The following is a 22,130-nucleotide window of genomic DNA, read 5'->3' as shown; positions in this document are numbered from 1 at the left end:
GGATACCACATTACGTTTAGTCATCATATCTCTTTAGGCTCCTCTTGGCTGTGACAGTTTCTCAGAGTTTCCTTGCTTTTGATGTCTGAGTGTTTAGAGGAGTATTGTTCAGGCATTTTGTAGAATACTCCTTGATTGGAATTTGTCTGATATTTTCTCACATTAGACTAGGGTTATGGGATTTTTGAAAGGAAGGCCAAAGGAGTAAAGCTCCATTCTCACCACATCATCTCAAGGCTACACATCAACATGATTTATTATTGTTAGCATTGACCTTGATCACCTATTTGAAATATATTTGACAGTTTTCTCCACTGTAAAGTTACTCTTGCCTGTCCCCATATTCATTCTTTGAATGAAGTCAATATTTGCAGCCCATACTTGAGTACAAAATTATACTCCACCTCCTTAACTGTGAAGTATATGCATAAATTATTTGAAATATATTGTTTAGATAGCTATAATTTTATAATCCATCTTTACAACTTATTATTGTTCTTCAAAATACGACTTGATATTTTTATTCTTTTATGTTTTCATATGATGGTTAAATTGGTTTTTTGGGGTACCATTAATCATTTTGGTTGAAACTTATTTTATTACAAAGTTGCTTTGGAGGTGATCTGCCATCTTTGCACTATTAAGTTTTCCAAAACTTCGATATTTTCTCCATTTATTTAGGTCTTTATTTTTATATCTTTCCATACTTTACAATTTTCTCTGTGAAAATTTTATCCACCAAATGTTAAATTAATTTCTATTTTCAAACAGTTTTGGATAATTTTTAAAAAGTTATCTTTTTATTGCATATCTGTCATGGTCAAGTTCATGTGTTAACTTGGCCAAGTGGTAGTGCCCAGTTGTCTGTTCAAGCAAACACTGGCCTATCTGTTGCTATGAGGACATTTCATGGACTTAAACGATGACAATGTTGGCTGCATCCACAGCTAAGGGGAGTGTCTTTTGCAATGAGTGATGCTTAATTTAATCGCCAGAAAGTTTTTAATAAAGATTCAAAAGAGACAATCACTCTTGCTGTCTCATCCAGCCAGCCTTTCCTGAAAGTTCATTGAAACCCTTCACTGAAGCTCATGGCCTGTCCCACAGATCCTGGACTCTTACATCCCCATGGTCATGTGAGACACTTTTATGTATTTTGTATTTACAGATATCTCCTGCTGATTCAGTTTTCTTTCGAGAACCCTAACTAATATAGCTTGGTACCAGGAGTGGGGTGGTTCTTAAGAAACAGAATCTTAAAAATGGGTATCTACAATTGGTTTTCTACTCTGACTAGACTCAAAGGCACTAATGACTCTATTTCCCACAATCAGGATGGCACATCCAGTCCATGGGGTAAGCTGGCAAAAGAGGTAGTCAAAATATCACCATTTGATTCTGCTAACTGTTCACTTATACAAAGCCAGGCTCTGGGTGATAATGTTTTTGACACCTTTATGGAGTTTTGTGGAATTAAGAGGTATAGAGATGTTGCCTGGTTGTTGTTACATATGCTGTATACATTGATGAGGGAAAAGGATGAGCTGAAGGCATCAAATGAGAAGCTTACATGCCATATGACAGCTGTAAAAGTTTCTATGAGTGGTCTGAAGGAAAATCTTATTTCACTTAGCTGCAAACTTGAGATCTCTGAAAATAAGACTCAGAGTCTCATTGTTAGAGTAGCAACTTTACAACATAAGCTGAAATCTCAGCCTAGCATGACTTCTGTTGTTAAAGTGAGGGCGTTGATTGGAAAGGAGTGGGACCCTGAAAAATGGGATGGTGATATATAGATTGATAATGATGGCTGTGGAGACATTGAAACCCTAGATCTGGTGCTGAGTCTCTTCTAGATAACCCTATAATAGTCTGTCCTGAGGACACAGCTACTCCACCTCCAGCCTGGTGTAAGGAGTTGGCCACCCAACCTCCACCAGAAGAGATTAATCCATCAGTGCCTCTGAAGCACGTAGTTACCCACCATGGGAAAACAGCCCTTGACCCTCTGCTTGGAGTGATTAATCTTGTTTCACCAAATGAAAGTGTAAATGAATGCCCTGAAGTAATTGCTTTGGAAATTACCTCTAATTCTTTTCATGACACACCTCCACCATCCTCTTTTCTTCCAGACCTATAACTAGACTGAAGTCTGAACAGGCCCCAAAAGGTGAGGTATAAAATGCCACCCATGAGGAGGTACACTATACTCCAAAAGAACTGCAAGAGTTTTCCAATTTATATAGACAGAAATCAGGGGAATATGTGTGGGAATGGATTTTAAGGGTGTGATAATGGTGGGAGGAATATAAGGCTGGATCAGGCTGAATTTATTGATATGGGCCCACTAAGGAGAGATTCTGCATTCAATGTTATAGCTTGAGCAGTTATAAAAGGTATTAACAGTTTGTTTGGATGGTTGGTTGAAACATGGATCAAAAGGTGGCTGACATTACCTGAGGTTGAAATGCCAGAACTGCCCTGGTATAATGTAGATGAGGGGATGCAACGGCTTAGAGATATTGGAATGTTAGAGTGGATTTATCATGGAAAGACTGATCATACACCCCTGGAATGTCCAGAGGGTGTACTTTTTACCAGAACTGTGAGAAATAAATTTGTGAGACTAGCTCCATCATCCCTGATGAGCTCTGTAGTCATCCTACTCTGTCGGTCAGCTAATACTGTGGAAACTGCTGTCACTGAGTTGGAATCCTTAAACATTATGGGGATGATTGGATCCCAAGTTGGCAGAAGCCAGGTTGCATCATTTAATCACCAAAGTCAAGGTGGGAGTGGCTATCATAATGGACAGCAGACTCAAAGTAGGTGTCAAAATAATCTGACTTGCAGAGACTTGTGGTGTTGGTCAGTAGATCATGAGGGTACCTAGAAGTACAATAGATGGGCAGTCTACTAAATCTTGTTTGAGATGTATAAGGAGAAGAGTTTTAGGTCACGTGAACAGAAGTCTAACTTGAATTACAAAAACAGAATTACAGCCCATTAATCAATTTCCAGATTTGGGTCAGTTTACAGACTCAGATCCTTTGAATGGGGGGAAGGCCACATACCTTTTGGGGATGGCTCTGTTACACTAACACAAATTTATCCTGTTAATCTTCCTCCAAGCTTTCCCCAAGGAGACTGATGGCCTTTTACCAGGGTAACTGTGCATTTGGAGAAAAGGAAATGATAAGACATTTGGGGATTTATTAGACACTGGTCATACTAAGCAACTGGAAGAATCTCCACATTGGCTCTCTGACTCATGGAATGAGGGCTATTATGGTAGGAAGGGTCAAGTGGAAGCCATTAGAACTGCCCCTACCTAGCAAAATAGTAAATCAGAAGCAATACCATATTCTTGGAGGGATTCCAGAGATTACTGCCACTCTTAAGGACTTGAAGGATGCAGGGGTGTGAATCTCTTAGGGAGTTGAAGGATGTGGGAGTGCTGATTCCTAATACATCCCCATTCAGTTCTCCTACTTGAACTGTGTAGAAAACAGATGGGTCTTGGCATATGACAGTGGATTATTGTAAACTCAACAGGTGGTAACTCCAATTTCAGCTGATGTTCTGGATGTGCTATCATTGCTTGAGCAAATCAGCACACCCCCCTCATACCTGGTATGCAGCTATTGATCTGGGCAATGCTTTTTTCTCAATAGCTACTAGTAAGGACCACCAGAAACAGTTTGCTTTCAGTTGATAAGGTCAGCAACATACCTCCACTGAACTACCTCAGGTGTATATCAACTCTCCAGCCCTGTGTCATAATCTTGTCTGCAGGGACCTTGATTGTTTCTCCCTCCCATAAGATGTCCCACTGGTCCATTGTATTGATGATATCATGTTGATTGTACCTAATGATCAAGAAGTAGGAACTACTGTAGATTTATTGGTAAGGCATTTGTGTGTCAGAGTATGGGATATAAATCCAACAAAAATACAGGGGCTTTCCACCTCAGTGAAATTTCTAGGTGTCCAGTGGTGTGGAGCATGTTGAAATACCCCTTCTAAGGTGAAGGATAAGTTGCTGCATCTGGCGCCTCTTATGACCAAAAAAGAGGCACAGTGCCTAATGCCTCTTTGGATTTGAGCAACAACATGCTCCTCATTTGGGTGTACTACTCCAGCCCATTTATGGAGTGACCAGAAAAGCTGCTAATTTTGAATGGGAACCTGAACAAAAGGAGGCTCTGCAACAGGTCCAGGCTGCTGTACAAGCTGCTACACCACTTGGACCATATTATCCAGCAGATCCAACGGTGCTGGAAGTATCACTGGCAAATAGAGAAGCTGTTTGGAGTATTTGGCAGGCCCTTATAAGAGAATCGCAACACAGACCCTTAGGATTTTGGATCTAGGCCTTACCATCTGCTGTAGATAACTACTCTCCTTTAGAGAAACAGCTTTGGGCCTGCTACTGGGCCTTAGTAGAGACCAAATGCTTAACCTTGGGCCATCAAGTTACCATGAGACATGAATTGTCTATCATGAGCTGTGTGTTGTCTGACCCACAAAGCCATAAAGTTGGGTGTGTGCAGCAGCACTCCATCATAAAATGGAAAGGACATATATGAGATAGGGCCAGAGCAGGTTCTGAAGGCACAAGTAAGTTACATGTGGAAGCGGCTCAAATGCCCATGGTCTGCACTCCTACCACATTACCTTCTCTTTCCCAGAGGAGAGTTATGCACTCTTGGGGAGTTTCTTAGAATGAGTTGACTGAGGAAGAAAAAACTTCAGGGCTTGTTTACAGATGGTTCTGCATGATATGCAGGTACCACCTGAAAGTGGACAGCTGCAGCACTGCAACCCCTTTCCAGGATATCCCTGAAGGACAGTGGTGAGAGGAAATACTCCCAGTCAGCAGAACTTCAATCAGTGCACCTGGTTGTTCATTTTTCTTGGAAGGAGGACTGGCCAGAGGTGCACTTGTATGCTGACTCATGAGCTGTTGCTAATGGTTTGGTTGGTTGGTCAGGGACTTGGAAAGAGCATTATTGGAAGATTGGTGACAAAGGGATCTGGGGAAGAGGTATGTAGATAGACCTTTCTGAGTGGGCTAAAAACAGGATGATATTTGTGTCCCATGTGAATGCACACCAGAGGCTGGCTTCTCTAGAGGAAGGTTTTTCTAATCACGTGGAAATGACCCATTCTGTGGATACCAGTCAGCGTCTTTCCCCAGCAACTCCTGTCATTGCTCAAAGGGCTTATGCACAAAGTGGTCATGGTGGCAAGGATGGAGGTTATGTATGGGCTCAGCAACATGGTCTTCCACTCGCCAAGACCGACCTGGCCACTGCTGAGTGCTCAATCTTCCAGTAGCAGAGACCTACACTAAGCCCCTAATATAGCACCATTCCCTGAGGTGATCAGCCTGTTACGTGGTGGCAAGTTGATTACCCACTTCCATAATAGAGGGAGCAGCAATTTGTTCTAACTGGAAAAGACACATCCTCTGGATATGGGTTTGCTTTCCCTCCACTCAGTGCTTCTGCCAAAACTACCATCCATGGACTTATGTAAGGCTTTATCCATCATCATGGTATTCCATACAGCATTGCTTCTGATCAAAGAACACACTTCACAGCAAATGAAGGGCAGGAATGGGCACATGCTCATGCTCTGGTCTTATATTATGTTCCCCATCATTCAGAAGTGGCTGGGTTGTTAGAATGGTGGGTTGACCTTTTGAAAACTTAATTACAGTGCCAACTAGGAGGCAATACCTTGAAGGACTGGGGCGATGTTCTCCAGGAGGCTGTGTATGCTCAGAATCAGCATACTTTATGGTGCTGTTTCCCCCATAGCCAGGATTCATGGGTCCAGGAATCAAGGAGTGGAAATGGGAGTGGCACTACTCACCATTACCCCTAGTGATCCACTAGGAAACTTTTTGCTTCCTGTCCCTGCAACCTTGAGCTCTGCTGGTCTATAGAATTCAGTTCCTGAAGGGGAAGTGTTTCCACCAGGAGAAACAACAATGATTCCATTGAACTGGAATCTACGACTGCCATCTGGTCATTTTGGCATACTCATAACCCTGGATCAACAAGCCAAGAAGGGGATTACTTTTCTGTCTGGGGTGATTGACCCTGACTATTAGGGGGAAATAGAACTGTAACTACCCAAAGGAGGTAAAGAAGGGTTTTCCTGGAATGTAGGAGATCCCCTTGGGCATCTCTTAGTGCTACTATGCCCTGTGATTAAAAACTGCAAAATCCAATCCATACAGGACTACCAATGGCTCAGAAACTTCAGGAATGAAGTTTTGGGTCTCCCCACCAGGCAAAAAACCATAGATAGTTGATGTGCTTGCTGAGGGTAAAGGGAACATGGAATGGGGACTGGAAGAAGGTAATGATAAATATGAGCTATGACCATGTGATCAGCTACAGAAACAAAGACTATAATGGTAGGAATATTTCTTCCTTGCTGTGTAATTAGTATATGTGTATTTATACATAAATCAAATATCTTTGCTTTCCTCTTTATCATATGGCATAAGCTGTTTTGTTCATGTTAAAGTATTTAAGTTGCAAGATATTAAGTTTAAGAGTGAATATTATCCAAGGACTTGCACCCTATTCTGGAGAGATGTGTTTCCTGTTGTATGCAGGAGAGCTGAATATTGTTAGGTGAGGAAAAAAATGTTATTGTTTTCTAATTAGAGCTTAAGTATGGTTTAAGGTGATGTGTATAGCTGTCAAGGTGACAAGGGGTAGACTGTCACGGTCAGGTTCATGTATCAACTTGGCCAGGTGATGGTACCCATTGTCTGGTTGGGCAAGTGCTGGCCTGTCTGTTGTTATGAGGACATTTCATTGACTTAAAACATGACCGCTTTTGCTGCATCCACAGCTGATTTCATCTACAGTCAAGTAAGGGGTGTGTCTTCTGCAATGATTAGCACTTATTCTGATCACCAGAAGGTTTTTAATGAGGATTCAGAAGAGACAATCACTTCCTGCTTCAGCCAGCCAGCCTCTTCTGCGAGTTCATTGAAAACCATCATTGGAGCTGCTGGCTCATGGCCTGCCTTACAAATTTTCTACTCTTACATCCCCATGGATGTATGAGACATTTTGGTTTGTTTTTTTTGCATGGGCAGGCACTGGGAATCAGACCCAGGTCCCTGGCATGGCAGGTGAGAACTCTGCCTGCTGAGCGACTGTCACCCACCAACTTTTATAAATTTTATGTCTACAGATATCTCCTGCTTATTCTGTTTCTCTAGAGAACCCTAGATAACATAATATCTGACTCCTCATTGCTGGTGTATATGAGTATTATTTATTTTTACATATAGATTCTATATCCATTAACTTTGCTGAACTCTCTTATTATTTATATTAACTTGTCTTTAGGTTCTTTTGAATTTTTAATGTGTAACATTGTCTGTGAATAATGATATTTTCTTCTTATTTTCTAATCCTTACAGTTTTTCTTTCTATTTATTTTCTTACTGGCCTTTAAATTTTCTTACATTTTTCTTAATCAGGATTTGGTCTGAACATTTTAATATCTTCATAAAATGTTTTTGGAGGTGTTTCCTCTTTTTCTATTTTCTTAGGGAAAGTTTCTATAAATCAAGACTAACACTACTTGAGTGATAACATCTAACTATAAACCTACTTATTTCTTTACACCAATAGCACAAGCAATGAAAGAAAAAACAGATAAATGGAACCTCTACAAAATTGAATATGTTAGTGCTTCAAAAGACTTTGTGGAAAAACTGAAAAGACAATCTACTCAATGGAAGAAGCCACACATCTAATAAGGGTTTAATAGCCAGAATGTATAAAGAAATCTTACAAATCAATAGCAAAAAGGCAATCATCCCAATTAAAAATAGGCAAAATGCTTGAATAGACACTTTTCCAAAGAGGAAGTACAAATGGCTAAAAACATATGAAAAGATGCTCAACATCACCAACTTTTAGGGAAATGTAAATCAAAACCACAATAAGATATCATTTCACACATACTAGAATGGTCATTATTGAAAAAAAAAAGGAAAACTAGGGGTGCACAGTGGTTCAGGGGTAGAATGCTTGCCTCCCATGTGTGAGATCCAGGTTCAATTCCCAGACCATGTATTCCACCTCAAATAAAAACAAAAATGGAAAACTACAATGTTGGAGAGGATGTGGGGAAATAAGAACACTTATTCATTGCTGATTGGAATGTAGACTTGTGCAGCCACTATGGAAGGCAGTTTGGCAGTTCCTCAGGAAGCTAAGTGTAGAATTGTCATATGATATGGCAATCCCATTACTAGGAAGACACTCGTAAGAACTGAAAGAATGGACATGAACAAACATTTGCACACTGATGTTCATAGCAGCAGTATTCACAATTGTCAAAAGATTGAAACAACCCAAGTGTTCATCAACTGATGAATGGATAAACAAAATGTGGTTTATGCATACAATAGAATATTATTCAGCAGTAAGAAGGAATGAAATCCTGAACATCTGACAACATGACATGAGCTTGAGGCCATTATGTTGAATGAAACAGGTCAGATACAAAAGGACAAATATTGTACAATCTCACTAATATGAGCTAATTATAATAAGTAAATGTATCAAAGTAAAATCAAATAAAGGTTACCAGGAAATAGAATGAGGGTAGAGATAGCTAATATGTGTAGAACTTTTATCTAGGTTGAATTTAAATGTTTGGAAATGGATAGAGGTGATTGCGGCACAGTATGGTGAGCATAGTTGACAGCACTGAATTATGCATGTGATTCTGGTTGAAAGGGGAAATTTGGAGATGGATATGTCATTAGAAGGAAAGCTAGACGATGAAACAGGGAACTATATAACACAGTGAAGCCTGTGGTGGATGATGATTGTGACAAATAGTACAAATACTAAAAAGTTCTTCCATGAACTAGAACAAATGTACATCACTATTACAAGGAGTTAGTAATAGAGTGGTATATGAGGAAAATGCACTTACTGCAAACTATGGATTAAAATTAGCAGTAATATTTTGATATTCTTTCACCAACACTAACAAATATATCATACCCATGTTAAGGGTCAATAATAGGAGTGGTAAGGGATATGGGATATTTTTTATTTTGAATTATGAAGATGTTCTAAAATTGATTGTGGTGATGAACACACAATTATGTGATGATACTGTGAAACATTGATTGTACACATTGGATGAATTGTATGATATGTTTATATCTCAATAAAACTGCTTAAAAAACCCAATGAGATATTTCACACCTACTAGAATGACCATTATTAAAAACACAGAATACTAACAAATGTGGGAGAATATGTGGAGAAATAGGAACACCCATTCACTGCTGGTGGGAATGTAGAATGGTGCAGCCATTCTTCCAAACTGGAAGATAGTTTGGCAGTTCTGCAGGAAGCTCAGTATAGAACTGCCATATGATCTGGCAAACTCGCTACTAGGTATATACCCAGAAGAACTGAAAACAGGGATGCGTACAGACATTGCACACCGATGTCAATAGCAGAATTATTCACAATTGTCAAAAATGGAAACAACTCAAATGTCCCTCAACTTATGAATGGGTAAACAAAATGTGGTATATATCTGTGATGGAATATTATTTAGTTGCAAGAATGAGTGAAGTGCTGATGCATTTTACAACATGGATGTACCTTGAGGACATTGTGTTGAGTGATATATGCCAGACACAAAGGGATAAGTATTGTATGGTCTCACTAACATGAACTAATTATTATGAGCAAACTTACAAGGTTAAAATGTAGAGTACAGGTTACCAGGAGAGAGAGTGATGGTAGAGAATGGGGAGCTGTTGCTTAATTTGTGCAGAATTTTTAATAAATTTGTTGTATATGTTTGGAAATGGATAGAGGTAGTGGTAGAACATTATTGGGAGTGTAATTAGCAGCACTTAATTATGTGTGTGAATGTGGTTGAAAGGGGAAGTTTAGGGTAATGGATTTCATTAGAAGGAAAGCTAGAGGATAAAGCATGGAAAGTGAACCCTGTGGATGATGACTAATAGCACAAATATAAGGATGTTCTTCCATGAACTAGAACCAATATAGGTGTCTATTACAGGTGATATATGGAAAAAATTACAACTAATGCAAACTATTGACTATAGTTAACAGTAATATTCTAATAGTCTTTAATCAACTGTAACAAAGGTAAAATATGAATGCTAAGTGTCAACAATAGTTGGGTATAAGGGGTATGGGACTTTTCTTTTTGGAACAATGAAAATGTTCTCAAGTTGATTGTGGTGATGAATTCACAACTCTGTGATTATACCAAGAGCCATTGATTGTTCGCTTTGAATAGATTGCATGATAGGTGAATTAAGGTGTTTTTAAATAAATAGGCCTCAATCTCTAAGTAAACTATATCTGGTATATTAAATAGATTCCCAGATTCTAGTGGAAAAAACCCATCTATACCTGATCACCAGAATAATAGCTTTCAACTACTTAGACAACATATTTAATAGTCATTGTATTATACAGCTTTTCCATTTTTTCCTTCCATCAGCTTTGCAAGTTATGCATTTGTTTGCAAATTGTCTACATTTACATAAGTTTTTGAGTTTATTGGCCTGAAGAATTTTCTAGCATTGCTTTATTTTTTAATTTTATTTTGTATCTGTAGTTCTATCCTCTTTTAAAATCCTATTTTTTTCATTGTATTTTCTTTCCCTTTTTATTGTCTTAACAGAGATTTGTCTTATGTTGAATGCTTAGCTATCTAATTTTGAGCTTTTCTTTTTAAAAAACTAAGTCTATAAATTTCGTCTTCTAAGAACCAGTTTAGCAGCATCTCAAAACCTTTTGTATATAATATTTACATTTTCATTCAATTCTGTGTATATTCTATTTATATTATGATTTTTTCCTTGATCCATAACATACATGTAGGTGCAATCTTGGGCTTTGTTCCTATGAAACTTATCCCCACAAAGGATAGGCTAAGCCTACTTAAAATTAGGACTAAGAGTAACCCTCAGATAACCTCTTTTGTTGCTCAGATATGGCCTATCTCTCTCACACCAACACAGCAAGCAAACTCACTGCCCTCCCCCTCTCTACACAGGACATGACTCCCAAGGGTGTAAAACTACCTGGCAATGTGGGATAGAAATCCTAGAATGAGCTGGGATTCAGTTTCAAGGGATTGAGAAAACATTCTTGACCAAAATGGGGAAGAGAGAAATGAGACAAAATAAAGTGTCAGTGGCTGAGAGATTCCAAACAGGGTCAAGAAGTTATCTTGGAGGTTCTTCTTATGCATTATATAGATACCACCTTTTTAGTTTATGGTGTATTAGAGTGGCTAGAGGGAAGTGCCTGAAACTGTAGAGTTGTATTCTAGTAGCCTTGTTTCTTGAAGATGATTATATAATGATATAGCTTTCACAGTGTGACTGTGTCTGATTTTTATCTACAGTATGGAAAGATGAATAAAAAATATGGATAAAAATAAACAAATAATAGGGGAAACAAAGGTTAAAATAAGTTGAGTAGATTGAAATACTAGTGGTCAATGAAATGGAGTGGTATGGGGAATGACGTGTATGAGTTTTCTCTTTTTCTCTCTTTTGCTGGAGAGATGCAAATGTTCAAAAAATGATCATGGTGATGAATACACAAATATGCGATGATACTGTGAGCCATTGATTGTAACCATGCTGAGAATGTGTGTATGTCAAAAATGTTTGTATGTCTGTTCATTGTTTATAATAAAAATATTTTTTAAAAAAATGCAGCCTTTCAGGGTTCCAGCTTCATGGGTAAGAATCTCTCATTAGACTCCAGGGAGAAGCTCTGAGTTTTGACTTCTATGTCCCTTGCTACTATAAAAAGCTGAAGCTTAAATTTACCAGATTCAACATATATCCTCAAAAACATTATTGGTGCCTTCACTGACTATCTGAACTCTTACTGTCCCTTAGATTTTCCCTTGTAAAGCCTTAATATCTTTACAGCTCTTAGATACTTTTAAGATGTTAAATAATACTTTATCCAGTATTTTTAGTTGCATAAAGAAGAAAAATTGAGCACAATAACCTAAGCTGCCACATTATTGGAAATTAAAGTCAGTTTTGCTTCAGCTTTCCTCAGCCTTAATTTTCCCATATGTAACATGGGGCTACTAATCATTGTCTAATGCTGTGTTGTCCAATATGATAGCCAATGGACACAAATGACTACTGACCACTTGAAAAGTCACTAGTCTGAGTTGAGATGTGCTATAAATGTAAAACACACACTGGATTTCAAAGACTTAGTATGAAAAAGCAAATGTAAAATATCTCATTAACAGTTTTTTATTCTAGTTATATTTTGAAATTATCACATTTTGGATATGTTGGGCCAAATAAAATATTAAAATTAAAAAAAGATATATGTAGATGTCTTTAAAAATTTCCAATAGTATTTTTTTAAGTTATCTTTTATTGTTGTTTACTAATTTAATTGCTTTGTGGTCAGGAACAATGGTCTGTATCATGATGATATTTTGAAATTTATTGATATTGACTTTACAGTCTGGTACTTAACCAATTTTTAGAATTCTCCCATATTCAGTTAGGAAGAATATGTCCTCTCATTGTTATGTGAAGAACTCTCTTTATTTCCCATACATCTTCTGTTGTTCACATCTACTATATCCTCTCAGTTTATCTGTAATTACATTTGTAATAATCATCATTATCATCATCATAAAAGTAATAAATCACTTAGCTTCTCAAAAAAGTAGAGTGGATGACTTTTAAAATAAATATTTGTACTCCTTTTTGAAGGCTCAAAAAATTTCAGTTGTGCTTATATTTTGAGTCTATGTTGCTAGGGGCATTCAACTTTAGAACTGTTGCATCTTTCATGTAAATTGTTCTTTTTGTCATTTAGCATTCATATTCTTTACCCCTAATAATGCTTTTTGCCTTAAAATTTCTGCTGACATTAATATTGCTATTCCAGCATTCTTTTGGTTTGTACTCCCCTGGTATACCTTTTCTAACTTTTTATGTGTCATTATGCTTGAGTTGAATCTCTTTTGAAGAGCATATAGAAGATTTTATTTCATTATTTAGCTTGACAATCATAATCTTTGTTGGGGTTTTGCTTTATTCCTTATTTATTGTGATTACATTATTTGTATAATGATATTTATTTTTCTCTTTATTTTGAAAAATGAAAAAGGAAAAATATTTTTATTTTCCTGCTTGCCTTCTTTTAGGATTTCATTTTGTTTAGTGTTTACTCTTAAAATTTTAAGGTGACTACTCAGTCTAAAGGTAATCAATATTTTAATCCTCCTCCTGAACAATATGAGGCTCTTATAACACTTTAATTCTGATCATCCCTCCTATTTGTGTGTTTTGTTCTCAGTATTTTATTCCTGTATTGATTTTTACTCCCCAAATTAGACATTATTTTTTACAATTTTTAAAAAATTTACTCATGTTTACTAATTTCTTGGCCCATTATTCCTTCTTCTTTACCCTCAGATTATTTTCCTTCTTCCTGTTTATTAGTTTGCAAACTGCCAGAATGTGATATACCAGAACTGGAATGGCTTTTAAAAAGGGAAATTTAATAAGTTACAAGTTTACAGTTTTATGTCTATAAAAATGTACAACCTAAGGCATCCAGGGAAAAATACCTTAATTCAAGGATGGCCAATGAGTCAGGAACACCTTTGTCAACTGAGCAGTCAAGTGGCTGGCATTTGCTGGTCCCTTGCTCCTGGACTCCTTTGCCTTCAGTCTCTGTTCCTGTGGGGTTTCCTCACTTTGCTTCTCTAGGGATGGCTTTCATGTTTTGGTTTCCCTGGGCTCTCTCCAGGTTCCGGCTTGCTTAACATCTCATGGCAATATCAGCTGGGCTCCAACCATCTCCAAACATCTGTGTCTCTGTTCTCTAAATGTTGGCATCTGTGTCAGCTCTGCTTTGAAGTTTCTGTTGGCTCTATCATTTCTGTAGGCTCTCTTCTCTCTCAGCTCTGAGGTCACTATAGTTTCTTACTCTCTCCAAATGTTTCCTCTTTTAAAGGATTCCAGTAAACTAATCAAGACCCACCTGGAATGGGAAAAGTCACATCTCCATCTAATCAAAGGGTCACACCCACAATTAGTTGTGTCACATCTCCATGGAGATAATCTAATAGAAATTTTCTGCCCTGTGATATTGGATTAGGATGAAAAGAAATGGCTGCCTCCATAAGATTGAGTGAGGATTAAAACATGGCTTTTCTGGGGTACATAATATTTTCAAACTCGCACACTGATGTATGTTCCTTAGAAGTTTCTTTAGTATAGGACTGTTGACAGTAAACTCAGTTTTTGTCTGAAAACGTTTTTATGATACTCTTGTTCTTTATGCTAGTTACCAGGTAGGACATTGTTTCCATTTTCCTTGGCTGCTCAAGCAGATACCATGCAATTGGTCATCTTAAACAATTGTAATTTATTAGATCATCATTTTAAGGGTAAAAGAAAGTCCAAATCAAGGCATTATAAAGGCTGTGCTTTCTTCCCAAAGACTGGTGTTTTGGGGCTGGATGCCAGTGATCCTTGGCACTGGGCTTCTCTGTCACATTGTGATGCACATGGTGGCCTCTCAAGCCCTTTTTGTTTTCTTCTAGGTTCCATTAAATTTCAATTTCTGCCTGTTCCTTCTGTGTCTTTTTATTAAGTCCTTCAGTCTGAATTTCATTCTGCTTATAAAGGACCGCAGTAACATGACTAAGACCCAGCCTTAACAGAAGTAGCTGCATCAAAAGGTCCTATTTAAAATGGGTTCACAGCCACAGAAATAGATCAAGGAAGTCTAAAAACATGTTTTTCTGGGATATATACAGTTTCAAATGACTACAGAACTGCAGGCTTACGATGATTTTTTTCTCAGCACTTTGGAGATACTATTTCATTGTCTTCTAGATTCTGTTGTTTCTGTTGTCATACCTTTGTGTTTAATCTGTCTTCTCTCTCTTGCTGCTTTTAAGATCTTTTTTGTTTGTTTTAGGTGTTCTTCAGTTTCATTATGATATATATATATATGTGTGGATTTGTTTCATTGTTATACATCATTTGTAATAGTCACACTAAATATATTAATACATCTTTTTCATATGTGGAAGCAACATTATATAACATTATCCTTTTCTCTTTGTTTGTTTTAAATTTTTTTCATGCATGACTTTATTTTATTACTCTTCTACCCATACACTGGATAAGGGGACTGTCCCTCAGAAGGTTTTATAATCATATGGTCACACAATATAAGCTATATAGTTATACAATCATTATCAAAGATCAAGGTTACTGGATTACAGTTCAACAATTTCAGGTATTTCCTACTGGCTATTCCAAAACACCAAAAACAAAAAAGAATTGTCTCTATAATGATTCTGTAGTCATAATCATTGGCTAAATCCTAATTTCTCAATTATACTTTACAAACATTTGAAACTGTTATGTACCCCCACAAAATATTAGGTTCTCTTAATTCATTCTTGAAAGGGGGGCAGATCTATTGTGTGTGGGAAGTTTTATTTAGGCTACTTCAATTGAGATGTGACCCAGCCCATTCAAGGTGGGTCTTAATTCTTCCTGGAGTCTTTTGTGAAGAGGATAAAATACAGTAAAACCCCAGAAAGCTGAGAGGGAAAGCTCCACAGGAGAAGCAAGAAGGCCCCACAGGGTTTCAGAGAGCCATTTTGAAACAAGAACAAGGAAACGAGGACCAGCAGATATTCCATGTGACAGAGGAACCCTGGATGCCAGCAGACTTTCCTCAGAGAAGGTATTTTCTTCTGGATGTCTTAATTTGGACATTTTCATGGCCTTAGAACTGTAAATTTGTAACCTAATAAATCCCCACTGCAAAAGCCATCCCATTTTTGGTATATTGCATTACAGTAGCTTTAGCAAACCAAAAAATATTTTGGTACCAGAGAAGTGGGTGCTGCAATGGGCAAATATCACAAATGCTGGAATAGCTTCATAAATGGAAAAGGGGAAGATTCTGGAAGAATTTTGAGGTGCTTGAGAGAAAAGGCCTCGATTGCTTTGAAAAGACTTTTGGTATAAATATAGATGCTAAAGGTACTTCCAATGAGGCCTTAAACAAAATTGATGAATGTATCATTGCCAACTTGGAAGAAAGGCAATCCTTGTTTTAAAGTGGCAGGGAATTTGTCAAAATTGGGTACTGGTGTTTGGAAGGCAGAATTTGAAAGTGATGAGTTTGGATATTTAGCTGAGAAAATTACCAAACTAACTATGGAAGTGCAGCCTGGCTCCTCTATGCAGTGTATTGTAAAATGTGAGAAGAAAGGGATAAGCTGAGAACTGAACTCTTGGGTACAAAGAAACACGAAATTGATGGTTTAGAAAATTCTGAATCTCCAGAAAGTGAGTCCCCAGAGGTTAGAGCCCCATATGAGGATTGAACCAGTCAGCCATTACAGTGTGAGCCAGACTTGGAGATGGAGTTATCCAGAAAGGATTTGTGGAAAGTCCTGTTGTCTGAAAGTTGGGACCCCTATGTGATGCATGCTAAACTGATAAGTTTGTTGCAATATCTGTGTGAATTGAACCACTGCCAGCCTAGATTAAAGGGGACAGAAAATGGACAGATTGAAGGAAAAATTACTTCAAAGGCAGAATCAAGGAAGCTGAAGTCTGGAGAAAAGAAAACTCAGGCCATGAGAGCAGGCCTAACCATGTACATGGAGAGGATGATCTTTCCAAGTTTGCAGAGAGAAGGGTTCTCAGATGCCTGGGGAATTGAGGGAAGCTTGGTCACCCATTGTTCAGGAAGAATGCTGTCACCCCAGGCCTAAGAGAGGATGGAGCCCGTTCCTGGGGATTGGGGAGAGCCTGGCCACCACCCCACTGTTCTAAAGGGGTTGAGAGTGTGCCCCAAACACCCCACTGTTCTAAGGGGGTTGAGAGTGTGCCCCAAAGATGGCAGAAAGTCCAGCTGCAACCCAGATGCTTGAAGATGGTGGGGCTAAGAACAAGGTGTTCTCCCCAATGCATGGAGGTGTTGGAACCCTCACCCCAGTGTTTGGAGAGAGCAGGGCCACTGTGTAAGCCCTTGGAAAGGGTTGGATTGTTACTCTCTCAAGCCCCAAGGATAAAAAATTATTCTATAAATAACTCTCAGGCCTTGAAATCTAATAAAATATGCCTTGCAGATGTTTGGAACTCTTTGGGTCTCGTGACTCCTATTTTCCTTTCAATTTCTCCTTATACCAATGGGAACGTTTACCATATGACTGTACTTCCTTTGTATATTGGAAGCAGAAAACTTGCTTTAAGTTTCACAGCTCCACAGTCAGAGGAGAATTTTGCCCTTATATAGACCACAGCTGAAACTGATTTTGATGAAACTTTGTACTTAATATTGTTACTGAAATGATGTAAGGCTTTTGCAATATTGTGATGGAATGAATATATTTTGCATATGGAAAGAATATGTCTTTTGGGGTCCAGAGGGTGGAGTGTGCTGGTTTGAATCTGTTATGCACCCCAGAGGAGATTATGTTCTTTTAATCTATTCTTGTGGGGACAGACCTATTGCGGGTGAGACTTTTTGGTTAGGTTATTTTAACTGAGATGTGACTCATCATCCTTCACTGGAGTCCTTTGTGAAGAGGATAAAAGACAGTAGAAGCCCAGACAGTTTAGAGAGAAAATGCCCCCAGGAGAAGCAAAAAGGACTCATGGGAGCTGAGAGAGCTATTCTAAAACCAGAACAAGGAGAGAAGGACTAGTAGATGTCACCATGTGCCTTCCCATGTGACAGAGGAACCATGAATGCCAGAAGTCTTTCCTCAGAAAAGGTATCTTCCTCTTGATGCATTAATTTGGACACGTTCAGGATGTTAGAACTGTAAATTTGTAAACTAATAAATCCCCATTGAAAAAGCCAACCCATTTCTGTTATACTGCATTCTGGAAGCTTTAGCAAACTGAACCATCTCCTCCCTCTCATTTGATCATTCTCTCAATCTTCAGGGATATCTGGAGCAATGAACATTTTGATTGCTTTGTACTGGAAGGGGCTGTTGACCTTTGGGGTAGAAGAATGAAACTGGTTGATGTTCTTGGAGAGACTGTTACTTCTGGGTTTCAGGGACTAACTAGCATAGGAACAATCGGGAAGCCCTACGTTTCTGAAAAAAAAAAATTAACTAAGAAAGCTTTTATAGAGTCTTAGATAGAGTCCAGGGTATTTTTTTAGGGTTTTCATGAACACTGTTGGTAGGGGCTTGGCATATTGTGGCAATTTGAAATATCTGGATGAATCTTGCATAAGAATAACCTGCAGAATGACTTCTCAACTCTATTTGAAATCTATTACCCACTGAACTTTATTTTGTTTCATTTCTTTTCCCCAGATGCCAGGGCCAGGCTCATCCCTGGGAGTCATGTTCCATGTTGCCAGGGAGACTTACATCCCTGGAAGTCATGGCCCATGTAAAGGGGGAGGGTAGTGAGCTTATTTGTAGAGTTGGCTTAGAGAGAGAAGCCACATATAAGCAACAAAAAAGGTTCTCGGGGAGTGAACCTCAGGCATAATTATAAGTAGGCTTAGCTTTGGCATTGCAGAAGTTTTATAAAGGCAAGCCTCAAAATCAAGGGTTTGGCTGATTAAATTGGGAGCCCCTCATGCTTGTGAGAATATCAGGAATACCCGGGGGGGGGGAAGTTTAATAGTTTGAAATTTTCTTCAGTCCCTCAAGGGGGCTTTGCAAATACTTTTTTATTTTCTGCCTCAAGTACATGCGTGGATTTTTAAACTTCATTCTGCTTGGGATTTGTTGGGATTCCTGAATTGGAAGATTTCCCTCTTTCATCAATTCTGGAGAATTCTCAATGCACTATCTATTTGAATCATGTCGCTCTGCCATTATTTTTATTCTCTTCCTCTGGAACTGCAAATAGATATATGTTTTATCTTCTCACTCTATCCTCCAAGAATAGAGGGGATTTTTCACTCTTAGTTTGTTTAGCATTCCAGGCCATTACTTTGGATGAATCTTCTGGTTCATAAATTTCAACTGTGTCTAAACTGCAATTTAACAAAAAATGGATTTTTAATTTTAATTATATTTTAATCTTTAGATGTTTTATGGACTCTTGCTCCTTGATCATGGTTTCAATTCCCTTTTATTTTTTTGAACATCTTAAACTTGGTTTTATTCTGCCCTGTCAATTCCAATATCTGAAGTCCCTCACAATGGGAGGAGATGCCAGTCTGATTTCCATTATTTCTACTGACTCTTTTTATAGCAGATTATTCCCTTATGGGTTCTATAAATATTGGGGGAGGATAGCTCATGTTTGGATGGTGTAACTTAGGGAATCCTAATGGGCCTGGGTGGAAGGTGTATCTCTCTGGAGAGATTTATATTTGCCCCTGATAGTTATCTTAGGGAGTTACCAATTTGAGATCACTTTAAATTCAATTCATAGCTTCTGCTTTCCAAACAGTAGCTGAGATTTGAAAAAAATTCAAATCTTAACTCAGTGAGTAAGTAGGCCTGGGTTTGTGTATTCACAAGAGAGACTTATTTTAACCAATAGTCCAGGCCAAAACAAACAAGTTTCTTTGTCAATATACTTTTCTAGTGGACAGATCTCTTTGACCCATTTTTTCACTAAGCAGTGAAATTTTTCAAGTATTCTCGATTTATGAGTACTTTGATTTATGAGTATTTATGAGTATCTCCTTATGTCACAGGTCCAAATCTTGTCTTTCATCCCATGTGATTATTAAATACAAGGCTGTAGAATTCTGGTATTAAAAGAATCCCTCAGGGCAGGCCACGGTGGCTCATCAGGCAAGAATGCTTGCCTGCCATGCCTGAGGACCCGGGTTCGATTTCTGGTGCCTGTCCATGTAAAAATAAATAAATAAAAAAAAGAATCCCTCAGTGAAGCCAAAGCTTCATAATTTAATTATCTTACCACTCTAGTTTCTTATTTCTTCATTGCTTTTGACCCTTAGGGATTGCCCTTCCCTTTTACAAATTCAAGTATGCATTTAAAATCATATTTGCTTGCTTGCCTTCCATGTGGGAGACCCAGGTTCGATTGCTGGCCCATGCACCCCCCCCCCCCCCCAAATTATATTTGCTTTATTTGAGCAAGAATTTATAAGAGTTTCATATTGGGAAGGTTTTTTGCCCTTGATTTTAAGTTTACCATATTGCTATAAGTAGAACTTCTTTAACATCATATATTAACCTTTCACCTGTTGTAAAGGTGGTGTTTTTTTTTCCTACTTGGTTCTTGTATTTTCCTTTCCTATTCACCATTACTCTTCTTCTTTTGTGGGTTTGGGTGTTGGGTTCAGGGTGTGTAGGGGCTGTGGTTCAGGGACACTTAATATGTCAATATATACGTGTCTCCATTACAGTTCAATAGTTATTAGGTCGGCACATTTTCTATCTTTTCATATGTCAATTCTAGCAATGTGTATTTTCTTATAAATCACCCAATTTATCCATATTTTCAAATCTAATGGTATAAAGTTGTTATATTCTCTTATATTTTTTAAAGCCCTCTGCCTATATCTGGTTATAGCTCTTTTCTTATTCCTAGCATTGTGTGTTTGTCTGTTTTCTGCCTTTTTTGTTTGTGGCAGTATTACTAGATGTTTTATTATCTCACCAACATTTTCAAAGGATCAGTTCTTGAATTTATTTCTCATTATACTGCTTTTTTTAAAATGTATTTATTTATGTGTTTTCTTTTACACTCCTTGGGTTTACTTTAATATTTTTATTTTACCTTTAAGAGTTGACTGCTTGCTTCATTCCTTTTCAATCTTTCTGTTTTAAATAAAAACACTTAAAATTAAGAATTTGATTATTTTGGTTACATCATTTATGCTTTTATTTGGAGTGTTGTTACTAATTATTAAATTAGTGTGTAATAGCCTTTTTGAGTAGCATGACTTTAAGGCAACAGTTATAAGGAAAGGTTTATTTTTATGCTTTTAAGTGATTTTCCTTCTTCCTTCTTTTCCTTTTGTTGATCATTTCTAGTTTCATTTTATTTTTTTTTACATGGGCAGGCACCGGGAATCGAACCCGGGTCCTCTGGCATCGCAGGCAAGCATTCCTGCCTGCTGAGCCACCGTGGCCCGCCCTAGTTTCATTTTATTTTGATCAAAGAACATGGTCCTTAAGCTTTCTATTTCTTGGAATTCATTGAAAATCTACTTTGTGACCTAGTACAGGATCAACTTTTATACTCCATAGACATTTATATGAGTGTGTATTTTCTGTAGTTTCAAAATAGCTATATTTCTACTTAGTCAGTCTTTCTGTTCATGTCATTCAAATCACATATGTCCTTATTCATTTTTATGCTTATTCTATCAAATTATGAGAAGTATATGAACATTTCTGCTATAGTTTTGGCTTTGTTAAATTGTTAGTTTGAGGTGGTTTTCTTAACAGATTTTCTTTATATAATTCAGTGCTGTGCTGTTTAATACTTAATTTTATGACTATTATTTTTCCTCAATGATTCATACCATTTGTCCACATAAAATAACCCCTTTTCTCCCATTTAGTGCTTTGGAACTTGAATTCTTCTTTGCCGAACCAATATTGCCATTCTGGTTTTCTCTTTGTTGTCATTTGTTAAACATCCATGACAAGCTCCTTCGAGCTTTCCTTCTTCTACTGTAGACCCCTTGCAATTAGGGTTCTGGGTGTTACTTGGGTTCCAGATGCACTCACATGAAATTGTACTGTAACAGTGAGGTAGAACCACACTGAGAGTACAAATTGAACACTGGCATTTTTCAAAAGTATACCAAATGATTCTAATAGGTACCAAGGGTTGAGAATCACTAGTGTAAATGGTAGCTGTTAGGTTCTATGAATGGGTGTGGTGGATGAACAAGAACAAATTTACAGACGGATTTATCTGCAGGGCATCCAGGAGAAAAAATAGAGAGAATTTTACATGTGTAATGAGCCATTGTTTTTCCACCTCTGCACTAGTTCAGGGGGTCTAAAGTTAGCTAGTAATGCTGGCTTCCTCAAACTTTAAAGTGAATATGAATCACCCGAGGATTTTTTTT

This window comes from Tamandua tetradactyla, chromosome X (assembly GCF_023851605.1).
Source record: "Tamandua tetradactyla isolate mTamTet1 chromosome X, mTamTet1.pri, whole genome shotgun sequence".
In the NCBI taxonomy this organism is placed as follows: Eukaryota; Metazoa; Chordata; class Mammalia; order Pilosa; family Myrmecophagidae; genus Tamandua; species Tamandua tetradactyla.
The sequence above is the reverse complement of the archived record's forward strand: the minus strand, read 5'-3'. Positions refer to the sequence as shown.